Source organism: Strigops habroptila, chromosome 12 (assembly GCF_004027225.2).
Source record: "Strigops habroptila isolate Jane chromosome 12, bStrHab1.2.pri, whole genome shotgun sequence".
Taxonomy (NCBI): Eukaryota; Metazoa; Chordata; class Aves; order Psittaciformes; family Psittacidae; genus Strigops; species Strigops habroptila.
Genome location: NC_044288.2, coordinates 15,302,753 through 15,320,448, shown reverse-complemented (window position 1 = coordinate 15,320,448; position 17,696 = coordinate 15,302,753). Strand labels below are relative to the sequence as shown.

General features: G+C 39.4%; 1 protein-coding gene across 2 annotated transcripts in view; it reads left to right on the top strand.

The window, feature by feature from the left end:
• The window catches only part of CLINT1 (clathrin interactor 1), a 51,776-nt gene that overhangs the window by 9,390 nt on the left and 24,690 nt on the right, over window positions 1–17,696 (top strand). The window lies entirely within an intron of this gene.

Here is a 17,696-nt window from a genome sequence, read left to right as displayed (position 1 = left end):
TCTGACACATCTTTGTATGAGATGCTTTCAATTCAATTTAAAAGTGCAGCTAATTATATTAGAAATCCTGCTGGTGTATATTTCAGTTATTACAGAGTGGCAAGAGTGGTATTCTGTGTAGACTGTTATTTTAAATAGATTAAATCTGCTTGGATGTGCTTGGTTTGCCACTAAACATGAAACTAATGTGACAACACCAATATTGTTAGTGTGTATTTATGTGTTTTAAGGAAACTACTTCAAAGCTGTCGTACTCCTCCCTCCTCTCATCCAAATCGTCATATCGTAACCAGATAAATATTGACTGCATGCTTAATAGATATTAACTGGTGCATTTGGGATACAATTAGGAATATTAGTGTATATTCAGTTTGCTTAATGAGACTGACCTGCATTTCTTTCAATCTGTTGTAATAATAATGAGACCTGTTGGGAGTTAGGGAATACATTTTTTTTTTTCCTCTGCTCCATTCTGAATCATAACAATAAATGTTTTTCTTGTTGGTTGCTCTTCCCATCCTATCGAGCTGATTAGAATCATCATAATATACATTACACACTGTTGAGTGCTTCCTCTAAGACATAACTCTTTCATTTTAACTATTCCAACATATGATCATGCAAAGAGAGGTGGGGGGAAAAGCCCTTCATTCAAAGGTGTTCGTTGTCTAAATGAGTTAACTTCTATCACAGTGGTTTCTCTCTCCCTGCTACCAAGCAGACGGTTGCATTTCTTGAGCCAGCTTGAGAACTTAGTGCTAATAGAGTCCTAATTGGACGTGGAGTCTCAGCCTTTAAACTACCAGTGCCAGGGGTTTGTTGATTACCTGGTAACTGTAACCTCTGTGGCTGCAGACATTAGACCATCAAAATCCAGTCATCTCCCCATTAGTGTGTAAATAAATAAATAGTTGGTGTATTGAACCATAGGGAAATTGGCTTGTTGTAAACACGCAGTGTAATTTGAAATTATCATCTTTGTGGCAGGAACTAGAAACTGGGGCTCCAAGGCAAATGAAACAGCTCTTGTTACCTTTTTAGGACAGAAGAGTTACTTGATCTCCTGGAGGAACCAGTTTAACAAATGATACCTATGAAAGGAGAGGAAACGTCATTATCCTCCACAAATAAACATGGCCTGGCGTTTTGAAAGTTAATTTGTATGTAATTTGCCAGACTCATTCCACAAAAGCAAGCTTGCTTTGAGTAAAAATGCATGTTTGTGGACCTGCGGGGTTTCAGTTTGCCAAGCTGCCCTTCTTATTTCATGTGCGATCCCAATCTGAAACTTCTAATGAAATAATGAATGTTAATATAACGTTGATGTCATAATAGTTACTTGGAATGGTGTGTTCTTACTGCTTGTGCCCATTTTTGGATACTCTGCTGTGAATAGCTGCAGAAGGACACTGCCATTAGCTAAAGACACTTCGTCTAACTGCTTAATACAGTAGTAGAAGGATTTCTAGGTTGTGACCTGCCTTCATAGAAAATTGAATAACAAAAGAAAATGGGTATTAAGCTAATTTAGTTTATTTAGGATTGTGGCAAGTGCTTTTTATTCTTAGATACACTCGTAGCAGGAAAGAAACACAGTAATTCAGATTGATTAAAGGATGAACAATCTGATGTAGGAAAGAAGATGAGATTTTTTTTTTTAACTTTTTGTGGGGTTAATATACTGGCTGCATTATAATCAGCTGAAAACTGTGGAATTGTGCCATTCCTAAGAACTGCATTTGCATTTCTTTAAATCCTGTGCAAGTGTGTGTTCTTGGAACAGCGATGTTTGCTTTCCTCATGCACTTTTTTCCTTCTCCTTATAATTATTCTGACGTGGTTTAGTGAGAAATTTCAGTTTTGTCTTTCTAAAGAACCATCAGAAATCAAAGAGTTAGTTATGGTAAACATCGTAGCCCTGTACTAGTCCTAGAAGACACAGTAAATAGTAATAAAACTTCATGGGACAAGAGGCAGTGGGTGCAAATTGGAGCACATGAGGTTGCATCTGAACAGAAGAAAACACAGGTTGGTTTTTTTTTGCGGTGTGGGGGACAAACACCAGAGCTGGTTGCCCAGAACCGCTGTGGGGGCTTCATCCTTGGTGATGTTCAGAACCTGCCTAGACACGGGCCTGAGCAACCTCCTCCTGCTGAGCCTGTGTGAGCGCAGTGGCTGGGCTGGGCGGTCACAGGGGCTCCCTCCCAGCCTCAGCCCTTCTCTGACTCTGACCCAGCTCTCCGGAACCGTAAGGGCTCTTTACAGAATACTGAAACAAGTATCAGCTAGAACGTATCAAACAAAGGTGGACTGAGTAGGAACCACAGCCCTGTATTTCCTAACACTCAGTTCTGGGGAAAAAACCCCACTATTTCTGCCAGCAGAAACTCCATGAGTGACATAAAGTGCATTGTGCTGCCCTTTTATAGTATTTCATTATTGTTTCATGTGCCATGAGCCTCATCTGTGACCCTTTTATCAGTTGAACTATTTTGATGTGGTTTTGGTTATACACACTGTCTTTATCCCATGTAATAAGATGCAAATGAAGAAATAGTGGAGAAATGGTTGATTGTCAGAACTGGCAGTCAGCACAACTTTATTATGGTTACACTAAATTAACTTGACCAGGAGGTGACAACTAATTTTAATGGGACGGAGGCCGCCAGTTGGTGAAGGGAAAAATAGGTCTTAGGTGTATTGTAGGAGGTACACATATATTACAAAGGGCATCTGTCCTGGGATAAGACAAATTTTAGAAGACTGAAGAATAAGGTAGAACCTGGAATACTTCAGCAAATTTTGGATAAATGAGTTCTATCAGTGTCCCATTTTAGAACAGTGTGGTTAGTAGGACTCTGTAATAGGGCAGGCACAAAATAACACAGGCACAGCTGAACGGGTAAGGAACATGCTGAAGAAAACGTTTTCAGATCAAATTAACAAGCAAACTGTGTCATCCAGTCAGTCCTTATGAACTGAAAATTGAGGTCTAAAAGCGTGAGGGCAGAGCAAGAGCAGGACGAGGACTGTATTGCTCCATGTCTTCCCACCCCATGTGGATGGCAGAGAGGCGATGTGGGCGGGAAATGTGACAGCAGTGAGTGACTTCATGTATCCTCTCTAGGTTAGATAGACATTGCATCAGCATCTTCCACTGTTCCCAGTACACATTTAGGTGATCGGTGGTTGGCTCACCAAAGAGCTAGTGAAGAAGACAGATGTTGTAAGCCTTGACTTGATCCTGAGCTGTGTGCTGATTCTGGTTCAGGACATGACTTTCAGAGCCACTCCGTAATAGTGAGTAAAGCACTTGGATTAAAACTTGTGTTGTGAGCAAAGAGAGCATAAATAATAAATACTTTTGGGTGCATTTTTCAAAAAGGTTGCTCATGTAAAAATCAGGAGTTTATTGAAAACCTCCAGACTTCCAAGGGCATGCTGAAGAATGGAATCCTTGCAGGGATGTGGAGATAATGCCAATGTTATATTTACTGGGGCTCCTAACAAAACTGTTACTGCTTCTCAAAGACAGTGATGCAGCAGAAAAGTCATTGGTGAAGAGGAGGGTTAAGGAAATAATTCAAAGCAAACCCATGTGTTTCAAACAGCTGAAATGTCTATTTGAAGAAAATGCTAAGTTTAGAGTTGCTGGTTATTCTTATGTAAAAACAATGAGACAGATGAGGCAGTTTGAAGAACAACTTGTGAAAGGCTTCCAACTTAGTTCAAAACAAACTGGAAGCAAGAAGTGAAGGAGTGCCTTTGGGGCCGCTAGATACTGAAGAAACACTGGCAAAAGGTGAAGGCATAGCTGGAAATCCCCCTGAATTCTTTGCCCCTAGCTGTAAAATGTTGGATCCTCGTAGCTTATTCTGCACAATTATCACTGCATGCTTGCCTGTACTTGTTTGTTATGTGACATAACAGGCATCTTTTGACACCATCAGAGATTACGATACTGAGCAAACAGGTTTCCCCTTGCACAGCCCTGCTTATGCTGAAGTGCAAAGTGCTCACTGGGAGACTGCAAAGTCTTAATTGCACTTTAATTTATAAGATGTTGAATTTCTTGTTAGCAAGGTGAGGTAAAAGGAAAGGCTTAGTTTTTTAATAGCTTCCTTCCCTGGAAAAATAAGATGTACTGAGACACTGAAACACAAGTTGAAAGGGCTTTGGTTATGTTCCTCTTAAGGCTGTGTGTAGTGGCCTCAAGAAATAAGGTTCTTGCATCCAGACATACTCTATGTAGTCTTAAGCATCTTCTTAAATTGTGTGACAGATGTAATGGTCTTTTCTGGATTGGATTTCAGTATTGGATGTGAAAGAAAACACTGCAGGTGCATTATTGCTATTGAGTGTAGCACGTGTTGTAGCGCTGCATGGAACAGTGGAATAGTCCTTGCTTTCTGCTTCACATAGCAGGCAAGCAGACTGTAAGGAACCGATTTTGAGAAGCCTATCAACTTCTCTGTAGTGACAGCACTATTCATTTTCTGATTTTATTTTAATTATTTTCCAGAAATAAAAGGCCTGAAATCCAGTGTTGAGGTTGTGTGGGGTTTGTTTGCAAAGAGCAACTATAGAATTAATTCCAGTGTGCTTAGAATAAGATCAGTAAATGATAATGTAGTTCGCTTCACAAAAACAAAGGTGAGGATAGTAGTCTCAAGTGTCTTTCTTTCCTACTGAATACCTCCTGCGGAGCAATTCCACTGAAAGACACTTGAATAAATGAAGGGAAATAACTGGTTATGAGCCTGCAATTTGATAACTTTGTGTAAACTGTTCCTTCCTCTTCCTTTCTCCTGCTCTGAAAAGTGCAGTGCAGCTTCTGCCTTGGTCTTAAGACATTTTCCAGGACGCGAGGCTGCGTTAAAACAGCGGTTGAAGGTTTTCGTGTTTAGTTGCTTCACCTGCTATATGTACCATACTTCTAGATTCTGTTGTTGATGAGATACACATCTCAGGTTTTCTTAGGTCATATAAGGTTAATCCTTTGCTATATCACAGGTGAAATGTGAAGCTGTAGAGTTATAGCTCTAGTCGAAGGTAAAAGGGAGCTGCAAGCCTTTCAAAGCAAGCCTGGATGCCAGGGATAGAGTGTAACTTGTGTTGTAAAAGGTGTGTGTGTGTGTTCATTTGACTTGTATGGTTTAAATGCAGGTGGGATGCTGCTGTCTCCCTGGTTGTGTTGAGCCTGGAGGGGCAAGGAGAAGAGCCGGCAGGAATTGGAGCCCTTGGACAGGCTGGAGAGAACAGGCAGCACTTTGAGAGCAGGGCTCCAGACAGACCTGGTAACCTTACCTGTGCCTTGCCTGTGGCTCTGATGAGAGAAGAGCTTGTAACTGGTGCTTACTGTTGACTTAGAGGAGCTATCTGTACTCAGGTTCATTCCTCTCAAAATGCTTGCAGAAGACTGATATTGCAAAGTATAGGGGTTCGTGGCATGTCGCGGAGCCACAGTGATTATATAGTAGCAGAGAGTGATCAGTTTGTGGGTTAAAAGCTTCAGAGCTTGCATTGTTTAAACTTTAATCAGCCCTGCCTAGTGGAACAGCTAGTGTTTAGAGTAATGCTTAATTTGTAATAAATTTGGAATTAGGGCAGTGTTTTCTTGGTACTCAGCTTGCAGTGAAGGGATAGCTGAAACTACAAGATCATTAAACACGATCCATTAATGTTGGGGGTGTGTGGGTTTTGACAGTGTTAAACTCCATATTATTGTGTGTGCATTCTTCTGTCTGCACTAAATACTTTGTCAGTTGACAAATATTTGAAACGATTCTTTGAGTAAGGGAAGTTTGGATTACTTTTCAGTGTGATTAGTAACACTGAAAGGTCTGCACAATTCACAGGTGTAGTAACTATCAGGCAGTGCTGCTGCTTTTTGGAGTAAAATCTACTATCTGTAACTATTCAGCTGATATACTTAGAGCATGTGTAGCATCAGGAGGTTTCCTTGACCAGTTGGTGCAGTACTGTAAGCTTACAACTGATACATGCTCTTCGTGGTGTTGAAAAATCCTCATATGACATTTTTTTGGTGAGTCAACAGTTACAAAGAGTGCAGAATTTCAGAAGCTTTAGTGTGAGGGGGCTTGTCAACAGAGTAGTATCTTTTGGGGATGGTGTTAAAGCACTAATGACACACCTTGGCACTCTGAAAACTACAGTTTTGTCTTGGGACCAGGAGACAGGTTGTTTTAAGTACAGAGATCATTGTTTAAGCTTCTGGAGGGTTTGGAGTGTCATAGCTGCTGTTCAAGGATTCATTTTACTGTGAGGTTGGTTTTTGGTTTCTCCCCCCCCATCTTCCTCCTCAATCAAAGGTCACTCTCATTTTTTTATGGTCAAATACAGGAAGTCTGAGGTACACCGGTGGGTTGAAGTCACACAACTTCAAAGCTACAGCTTGCTTCACTGAAAACTTACCCCTTTTATTTCTTGTTTTGAAAGAAGGGTAAGACCTCATTGTTCCTTCAAATACTTCTCTCTCAACATTAAAATGTTGTGCCCCAATCCTGAAAGCTGGCTGACTGGAAGTACTTGTGAAGTCTCTTTATACGTTGAAGGTTTCAGTACACACTTAAAATACTTCAGCTGTTGGCTTGAGTGTGGTGTCTTAGTAGCATGTGCATACAAAGGGGAGTAGCACTAGTACTTAATTTAGAAGGCGGCTTATGCAACCCATTATGAACACCTGACACAAGCTTTTTATTTTCTGGGGAAGTTACTCTTGAAGTTACATGAGTGCAACAAAGTACAAAGAAACAGTTGATTGAAGGATGTAAGCTGTGGTGAAGAGTGTTTCAGTCTCTCTGTCCCAAATGGAGGTGTTTTAGTTTTACCTTACAATTGTCTAGCAGTGTTTATTGGGATTCACTTATTTGTGCTGGTATTTTATTTGTATAAAAAGCACTCTACAGAAAGTGTGGGTTTAATTAGATTTCTCTAGTTCTTTGCTCTGCTTGGTTAAACATTTGTTTTCGGTATAAGTCATGTTACCTGATTGCATCACAAATATGGAAAAATTAAGATACAGCTCTTGACGGAAAGTACACAGCGGCTCTTGCTGACTCTTAAAGGAGGAAGCACAATCTGACTGAATTCTGTACAGACATGGAGTTAAGTCTAAAAAATAGTTTTACAACTGCTGCAGCCTGATTGTTACAGAAGAAAAAAATCTGAAGTGTGAGGAGCAGAGTAGCAAAGTAAGTCTGAAGACTGAGCACAAATAATCATGGGATTACGGCATACACATGGAAATCTCTTCAGTTCCGCAGTTACAAAAGGCTATCCAAGTTTTGTAATTCCTCATCTTTTTTGACTATATGGCTGCTATTGTTTAAACATAATGTATTGAACTTTGAAAGCAATTAAATCCACAGGCATAGGAGCTATGAAGCAGCGGCTTCAATGTGATATGCCAGATGTAGGCTCACATGAGTGTACGGAGAGTGAGAACTTGCGAAGGGCAGTAACAGTGTCGCCTTTTTGTCTGAATCAAAACCAGAGTTGCTGTTGTAGCATGTAACTATCCCACCAAAGTGTCAAATGTTGCTTGAAAGGCAGCTTTTTCCCCACTTGTTCATGAAATTGGTTTTTATGCTTAAGATTAACCAGATTTGTCACAAGAATGGCTTAGGTGTAATTGGACTCTAATTTTAAGAAAAACTCGAACTAAAAAAAAGGACCTAAAAACTAATACTGCTAAGCAGTGGAAAATACTGTCATGGTGGTGTTGCAGTGTGCGTTAAAAGGAAGTATTTTGATTCATTCTACTTGCTGGAGTACAACATTTATTTTGGCAAGTCACCTTTAAAAGAAGGTTTTTTGGATGAAGTACAGTAAGCAAAATGACAACACTTACTAAGGCTTTAAAGTGGAACCGTGGAAATGTGTATTTGAAGTGAAGATAGTATAATTGTTGAAGATTAGAGGATGCTAGCTGAAGAATGTTAAGGTGGGTGTTTAGAACCAAAACATCCGTAAAGAATGGGGAAACAAAGAAATGGGTCTGGGCTTTAGATGAAGAAATACTTCACATAGAGATGGTACAAAACCACAATCGATAGTAGTAATGTGGCAAAATCCTCAGCGAGTTTGAGAAGTTATTTACCAGCACATATTGCCACTCAACAATTGTTGACAAATTAATAGATTTAAGCAGCCATGTACCTGTTGGTTTAAACCACAAGGGATTGTTTTATGTAAGAATATGAAAGTATTAACACTTACATACTGCAGGGAATCTGCAATAGAAGAGATGAAATCAGCCTTAAATCAACTCAGGGGGAGAAGTGTTGGTTCCTTGCACAAATATGTTTTAAAACTGCCTTGTAATTAGTTGCCTCATGTTCCCAACATCTGTAAAAACTACTTCAGCTGTAGCATAACAATTATAAGAACATGAAGAATGTAGCAAGCTGCAAATGGGTAACTTGTGAGTGAGGGAGGGAGACTTTGAAAGAGAAGACTTCAGTAATGCGCAGTGAGTGGTTTCTGTAACTGACAGATCTTCCAAATTCTCTAACAGGTTTCAATTTAATTCTGAAAGTCACTGTTCTTTTTGAAAGTGTGTGTGTGTGGTAGACTTTGGGTTATCTTATTTACTTGGTAGTCTTTTGTGATTAGAAGTTGTAAGGCACAGGAAATAGCTTTATAGTTCCTTCCTCCCACAAGTCGTAATTCATTTGTGGCCATCAGGATGTTTTTCTTGGCTTATCTCTTTCTGTGCAGTTTGCCTTGCACATCTGCCACATAAATTATGGAACTGTTAACTTGAAAAGCTGAAAATGTATTTCAGATCCTACTGTACCATAATGAAGATGGTATCATTGGTCAGAAAGAGCATAATTGCAACTTGCATAGAAGATCTGTGATAATACCTGGTATTCCTGTCCTAAATTGACTGGTGTCGTATTTGTAATGCTTCTGAGGAGTGGCTTCAAAATAAGGAACTTCAAATGGTCAAGTATCAGCTAATGTTGTGCTGTTACCTCTGTGTAACCTGAGGTATTTCACCAGGCATTTTGGCAGATGGGTACCCATCTGTTTCTTCCCTGAATGTGAACTGCTGGCTTCATATTTGGTATCCATATGTTTCATCTGCAAGGCTCTAAATCTAAGCTGCGTGTTTTATAACAAAAGTGACATTACTGACAGGAGCAAAATGAAAATGCAGTAAGTTTGTTGAATGTGTTTTAGTTAGTTTGTCTTCACTAAGCAAGGAGAGAGATGCTGGCTGAATATACAAATTCACCGAGGGGAAGAGCAGCACCATAGTATCACAGAATGGTTTGAGTGGGAAGGGAACTTAAAGCTTGTCCAGTTCCATTCCCCCTGCCATGGGCAGGGACACCTTCCACTAGATAAGGTTGCTCCAAGCCCCATCCAACCTGGCCTTGAACACTGCCACAACTTCTCTGGGCAAGCTGTGCCAGTGTCTCTCCACCCTCCCAGTGGTGAGCCCATCTTTATTTTGAAGGCGATTGCTATCTTTTTCTCTGAATAATTAGTAACATTGGGTACATACATTCCTGAATGTCCATTATATTGTTTGGGATAACAGGTGGATAAATTATGTCTTATCTTTTCTGTCCTCACTGTGAGCCAGTCTGCATGGTGAGCTTTCTAAGGTAGTGACAGACTGCCACAGGGCAGTGAAATCTGGTGCTGATATGCGTCTTTCAGTTCGACTTTGCCTTAAATCCTTTCAGATTCTTGAGACACAAGTTTGGACCAATGATCAGCTTTAATCCCTCAGAGCCTGAAGGAAAGAAGGCTAAATAAGTGGAGTTAATATGATGCACCTTTTTAGGAGGTGCTTCTTGCATGGTGTGCTGGCCCTGTGTGGTTTGGGAGGTGGTGCTGTGCGGATCGGGACAGTTTCTTTTTTAGCTCACCAATTCAAACGCTCTGTTGAAAGTGTTTCATGCCCAGATGGATAAGTATTAAATGCTTTTTTTAATTGGCAAAAATGTTCCTGGAAACTAATTAACAATTTAATAGATGCCAAGATTCCCACACCTGGGAGTGGGAGAGGCATAGCCTGTGCTCAGACAAGTTGTGTAGCTTTTTTATTTACCACATACTCTCAGTAGGTGAGACTAAGTTCTGCACACAGTTTAAAAATGGATCATTTAATAATAAAATAACTTTTTAGCATTCTCAGAAAGCTTTCCGTCTATTTCCAGTCCTGCTTTACAGGAACTTTTTAATCTAGAGACTAAAAATAGTTTAGATGCATGACTCAGAAGTTGAGCGGTGGGGATAAGATGGCTCCCTTCCCTCCAAAGGCTTCATCTTAGATGTATGTGTGTCTGTGGCTGGGGGTCTTTTAGATAACCATATCGTGAAAATGTTGCTGGGGTCCGCCTTATCTCTTCTCCAGATGTTGAACATTCACTTTGCTCGTCTTACTTTGTGGTGTGTTTGTTCATTTCTTTTAAAAAAGCAAATATGGATGCAGTCTCAAAGGTCTAAAAGCAAAGCTACATTATACTTTGGTTTTCATTTTTTTGCCTTAAGTTGTCAGCCGCTATACTGATTTGGGGGAAATCTGAAAAAAAAAATCACTGCTGTTGTGTTTATATATTATTCCTGGAACATGCACCATGGACCAGATGAACAATAGCTAGTGGGTCCTTATCTGGTGGTATAGTGGGAGACTGCTAGCTTCTCGACTGAAAGGGAGCAGACAGCCTAACTGTTAGGAGAAAATAAGCTGCTGGAAGACAAAGCCAGCGATTTACTGTAGGAGCAGAGCATTAGCTCAGCCTCCAGATGTAAGTTACTGCTGCCTTTGTTCAGAGGTTTACGTTGAAGTTACCACCATGCTGGTAATAAACCATCCATATGAGAAAGGTAACAGCAGTGCCGTGTGTCTTTCCGTAAAAATTGTAGTGATGTTTAAATGGAGATATGCAAGATGAATAAATTAACCAGATTCCGATCCTTCCTTCTTCAGTTAGAGTTAAAGCAAACTTTCCTCATGCTGTAATTTAATGTTTTTTTAATCTATTTATTTTTCAGATGCCATTTATGGTCCTTTCTGTTTGGACGATGCAATCTATTAATTTTTCAACCTAGAGCTGTGCAAGTGTATTCTTACTGGGTTTTGTCCATGTGGACTTGAGAGACTGTTACAGTAACAATCTCCTTTGCTATGTCACCAAGTGAGGTGGCAAGATTTTATTCTGAGTCGGTAACATCTGTTCTGTCACGGACCAAACTCACTGTGCTTTGCTTTGATTCACTGTGAAACTCATAGGCAACGTGGTGAAGACTTTCTAAAAATAAAGAAGCTGCTAACAAATTGCAGAGAGAATGAGGCTAAAGTATTAGTCTATGACACTGCATATTGAAAGGATAATGCTAAGCACAGTTATGTAAAAGATAAAATTATGTTGTGCCTGTTCTGGCACCTCAAATAACAAAAGGTTAAAATACTTGTTTCTTGCAAGACTTTGGTACCACACTGCATAGTGCGGTACAGGAACAGAGCTTCTGTTGTCCTCTGTTCATCCAGACCCCTCCTCCTCTAACAGACTATTTATTTTTTCTTTTAAAATTAGAATTTCTTTAGTGTTGCTGTTTGTTGGGATGGCATCAATGTTCAGACTGGACATATGATAGGCACACACGTGTGTAACACTCGAGTTTGGTGTTTTCTTCTGCACTTTAGTCTTTAAACGGGTATTTGCAGAACGATGTCTCGTTGGAAACTGTTAATGGTGGTAAAATGTAGAAAGTTTCTCATCTCAGCTTTTAGTATTTTAGTGTTCCCAGTTGTAAAATTAAAAAAAGGAAACCAGAAGGTGCATAATCCAGTGATGTCCTTGGAGTAATAGTTAAAGGCATAATATTATGCACATAGGAGTCCCATGTATACATGATATTGTAATTGGTTTGAAATATACATTGAAAATTTTAACTGTGTAACCAGGTTTCTTGTTCCTGCTGCTCAGTCCCTCAGCACAGTGGGCAGCTTCCCAGAGGTTTGAGAAGTGTTTCTAATTAGGCTTACCCTGTCCAAGCCAATACCTTTATCATCACTATAAAGAAACTGTTGTCATGCACCCTCTCTGTGACTTCTGGTTATTTTAGTTTTCACAAGATTAGACATGGCATTTCACAAATCTTCTGTGGATCTAATGTCTAGAATTGTGCTTGTGTCCTCAGTGACACCACCCACATCAATAGCAACTCTAATCCTAATGGTGCTTTTAATGGAGTGGTCTGACTCTTGCCCCAGGGCATATTCAAGGCTTTCAAGTTTGTGCAGAATCATTGACTAAGATCTGTTAGGCTTTCCAATTCCTTAATATGTTTTAAAGTAAGTTCTACTCTGGATGGATGGATATTTCTTATTCTTCCATTACCTTTAATGTATAAGTACTTGCTTTTCTCATGGTGCTTATTTTCACTATGGCAGGTTTCCTATGCATGTGCTGTTTAAAGGTTTCTGTATATTTAAGACTGCTGCTATTTGACTGTTAATGTGAAATGCTAAGTTTACATGTCATTTGAAGAGCTGAAACTTTGTGAGATACTCCTTTCCTAATGAATGCTTATCTTAGGAATACTTCCTTCAAACGAACATTGTTCCCAAAATCTACTAGTGAACTGTAAGCTTCCTTTATGATTTCGTGCACTTTGACTGTATTGTCAGGGTGATGAGGGTACGGAACACCACTGACCATGGAAAAAGTCTGGAAGATATAGGAGATGCAGGGGAGCATGAAGTGGAAATACCTCACTCTGTGGCATCCTTTTGTGAAGACCATGGACACTGAACTGTTTACTCTTGCTAGTGCTATGTGCTGCATCCAGGGTTCTAATCAAAGTGTTGAATCATGAGAATAAAGACAAAAATTGTTGCACCTTTTTCTTTAGCACATTTGCTGGTAGTGTATGTAAATCATGATTATGAAATGTTGTTTGAGGGGTAACATTAGAGTTTGGGGGCTGATTTATAGAGCAGACATTAGCTGAAAAACCAGCCTACTTCCATTTCTGTTGCTGACTGTGATCAGAGCCTCATGTTCCCACATGCCTGTTTCCAGAGTGTTCCTGGTTCAGGGGATATGATACAGAGAGATCTAGGGGTGAGTTTTTTCCAGTGTGGAACCAGCAGTGATTGATGTGGGATAATTAGTTCAGACACAACAAAGCTACTTGTAATGTTACCAATTGGAAGCTATTACTAGAAGCTGCATAGTTACAGTTGTGTAATATTTTGTAAGTGATGATAATTTCCTAACAGATAATTGAGCTGACTTTGGTTACAGCAGATGAATCTGTTGAGATCCCTGTGGTCCTGAACAATGAGAAATCTTCACTCCGAAACAACATTTCAATTCATGATGTTGTGATTGTTTAATTTTTTAATAAAATGCTGGGTGGAAATACAATGGGTTTGCTTTCCTGGCAGAAAAGTGATTTTTTTAAATTCTTTTTTTTTTCCTTAGTCTGAAAGAGAAAAGCTTTCTTTTTTGGAATTAATTTTGTGGCTATTTTATGGAAAAAAAAACAAAAAACAACCCAACATTGAAGAAGTGCTGATACGTTACTGAGCGCAGAGTATAGCTCACCCTCACTAATAGTGTCCTTCTGAGCATCAGTAGCTCAAGTCATGTATTACTATGTGAGGTCAGAAGCCTGAGCAGAGTAGCCAGAATATATGTCAGCCTTATACTGCAGTATGTTGAAATAAATAATGAAAATAATAGAAGTTTTCTGCAGTTATATTCATCACTCACTAGTGTTTGTGTGTATTTATGTCCATGTTGTGGGTTACATTCAGTATCTGCTGGTAAGGGAGGTGGAAGACAGAACCCCTCTTAAACTGTGCCTTTTCTGTATGTCATCCTGTGAAGTGTTCCTTCACTCTGTAAGGCTTTATTTTTTTGCAGGCCATCCACAAGCTGTCTTCAATTTCCCTGTTTCAAAGAATAGTGCTCAGAGTATAATCTCAGACCTGTGGGATTTTTATTCTCTTGTGCCTGAAAACTAAAGTGGTTTTCAGATGGTTGCAGCTGTAAAGGTTGAAGTGGCAGATACTTGGTAAACTTATTGGCAGTTTCTCTGATCCCCTTAGTTCCATATGGGTAGGAACAGAACTTCTTGTCCCTTCTTGCTTGTCTTGTTCTCCCTAACAACAACTAAACATGTATTTTTACCTCGAATTATACAATTGAGGTATGTGCAATACTTCCTTTCACCCTGCCCATCCCTCTCCTTTCCCCCTCCTGCTTATTTTCTGGGGTTGTTTTGGGTTTTGGGGTGGGTTTTTTTTTTTTTAGCACACTGTAGGATATGGCACCTGGATCCAGATGGCAGCTTTATCTCATATTTACAAATCTGAAAACGTAACTTTAGAACAACATTTGAAGCGATTTACAATTGGTTGAATTCTTTGAAAGATTTTTTTCTTTGAAAAATGCAGACAAATTGGTGGACAGAGAATTTTTGGGGTGTTTCATCCGTGGCACATCTATTGAGTTTCAGAGATTTTTAAGAGGGAGTGTGTCTTGTTGCCTGATGCAGAGATAGTCAGAGCTATTACCCGCTATTTCACTAGCAATGTCCATTTATTCATGTGGAAGTATTTAGTCTCAGACCTGAGCTACCTGTTCAACATTGCTATTAATTGGAGATGCAAACATTTAAAGTTGAGTGTTCTCGTGCAAGAAATTGAAAGTGATCATTTTGCTCAGTGTCACCGTGCTGCTGTTTGAGAGATGTGACAGTGCCCTCTCTTGGCTCTTCTGAACAGTTTTGGGGGTTTTTTAGAGAAACAATACTGAAATACTTTAATGTGTACAATAAAGAGTAAAAATCATCTGTTGACATTAGTCTGATTAAGCAGGCTTAAAACAAATGTAAGACACAAACAGCAAAGAATGCACCAGTTTGTAATGTTAATGTCAACCCATTTCTGTGCCGTGCCTTTGTTTTGGATGTAACTTTCAGAATACACTTCTTGTGTTTAATGTCTGGCCATGTCAGAAGCTTCTGTAAACGTGCTTTTCACAAGATTCCATTTGTGCAGGGTTTTACTTAACGATTTGGGGTAGATCCAAATGTGATCTCGCAGATAACAGGGTGTTTGAAACACTGTCTCAAAGATACTTTCTGACAGTCTTGACTGTTGTATGTCTGTTTGCCGAGCGGGCTGTGTCCATGCGATCCAGCACGATTCCCTGGAAGCTGCCCAGTATAAACTAATCAGAGAGCCCCCCCTGGTGTCTGCAAGTGTCCTCGGATATTAAATTTATATCAATCCCAGGAAGTCTTGGCAATCAAACTAGTCACTTTTTCCCTTCACATCTGGACGTAAATTATTTTTTTGTTGCAGAGGTCACAGGAATCATGGGTAGGGCATGGAATGAGGGCCATAGAAAACATGGGAAAGGAAGAATAAAACTGTATTTCCACCTTCTTAGAAATGGTTATTTTTAAGTGACCTGGAATAAAGCCAAACTATACAACAGTTGGGTTTTTTTTTTTTTTTCCTCCTTGAAGTTTACATTTGTTGCTGAATTAAATGTGGCTTAAAGATACTTTGTTTTGGAACGCTTTGTGCCATTAGAGCTCATCTTGGCGCTTATAAAAGAGGACAATAACTGCAGGAGTGTTATAGACACAGAGCATGCTTCTGTACTTAGGGGGGTTTAACTACACCTCCTTTCTTTTGGCATTACTTAATTTCCCTCGTTTTCCTTCCGTTTCCCCCTTTCGACCCCAGTGCTGTTTCAGCCATGCGCTTTGAGCTCTTCCTTAATGCTGGATTGCTAGTTTTTTACAATAAGTTTGCATCTTTTCAAGCTTTTTTTCCATTCTTAAATTCTTTCCTCTAAGAAATTAAGGAAATGCTTTATTTTATGCTTCCCCCCCCACCCCCAACTCTCCATCAAGTCTCTCAAACAAGCGCTTAAGGAGGGGTTAGAAAAACAAACAGAACCTTTCCATGCAACTCCCTGCCTTTCCTCCATGGGACAAGGGAACTAGTGTGCTGGAAGCTGCAAAGCCCTGAAGCCTGTAGCTTTGGAGTTGTGGGGGTTTTTTTAACATTCCATGCATATGGGAAATAAAGATGGTATTAGTTTACATTTGTATGGTAAAGAAAATGTCAGCAGCAGAAGCTTGAGGTGCGTTTAGCAGAAATGAGTTTGTGAAACGTTAATTGCTGTTGTTCGTAATTACTGCTGTGTTCCTACATGGCTTTTTTTATATAGATAGGTTCTGTTAGCTCACTGATTATTTATTCAGTCGTGTAGCTTCCACTCTCTTTAGACACAAAGTTGAATAAAATCATACATCGGAATCTGACAGCAGGATTCTCATGCTGAGAATCCAAGATTAAGTCCAGGAATTTTATTCTACTTTAACAATTACCTTCTGTGTTCCCTTTCAGACTTAAGGGGATCTTATTCTTGATTCTGCTGTTTATAACTCCCAGTTACAAGATCTTTGCTATCCTTATGCCAGTAAAATTGAACGGGTATTGCTTGGATGCTGCTTTGTGCCAACTCCTACATGAGCAGAAGGATGACTTATTAAGAATCTTTATTTTTATTCTTTTCCCCTCTTCTAGACCTTCAGGATCAGAGGAGGTTTTTAAGCAGCAAATGCCTTCTCCACATTGCATTATAAGATCACTAGATTGTTCTTGCAGTGTAATGAATTTGACTTTATGGGACGGTTTGTGTTGAACACAGTCATCTTACAGGGTTCTTTTAGCTTGTATGATGTGCTTTTAACAGTTAAGTGAACTTTCAAACTTTTGCTACAATAGATGTAAGCATGTTAATTCAAATACACTGCAAGGTATGTGGGGAAAGCTGAGGCCACTAGGCTTCCTTTTAGTAATAGTAATGTTTTCATTCCTATTGAATGCTATAGTGCTCCATAACTATAGAGCTGTTTTTCAAACATTCTCTATACGAATGATGTTTTGGGCCTGCTGACTCACATTAAAATATAAGGAAAATCATTGTTATCAAATGTATCTGGGTGCTTTTAGGGCCACAAAGGGGCTTGTAGTTGAAGGTCACCAGTTTGAGAGATTTTTTTTCTTTAAAACATAATCACATACTGACTATTTTAATATAACCAATATGGAAAAATTGCTTCCTTTTTCCAAGTGATGTTTTTCTGTGAACTCTCATAGAGGCAGTCTGAGCTCCATATAGTATTTGCATTTCTTTAATGGTGAAAGAGAGCGCACTGCAGCTTTTCTTCTTTTGCTGTTTTCCCTTAATTAAATAAATTCAAGCTAGAAAACAGACTTTCTAGTGAATCTCATCTCCCTTACTTCAGTCTGGTACTGATATTCTTGAGTTTCTCTTGTAGCACTCATCATTAACAAAAAAAATCTGCTTCTGATTGAGTTATAAAGCCTCTTGCAAATAGCTGTACACCATACAAACCTGTAAGCAAATATTTGGGGATGCTATCAGCTTTGACTCTAGTGGTTTGGTCTGGATTTTAATTTGACCAGGAGCCATTTTTACTGGACCGAATCCAGCTGTAATGTAATCCCTAGCTTCTCATCTCTATTCTTGAAGACTAATAGAATAGTAAAACCTTCTTAAAGATGACTTAAATGGGTTGTATAGTGTCCTCAGGGTAACTTCTGCACTAAAGATGTTTTCTTTCCCACCCTGTAGAGGTATCTCATTAAGTGA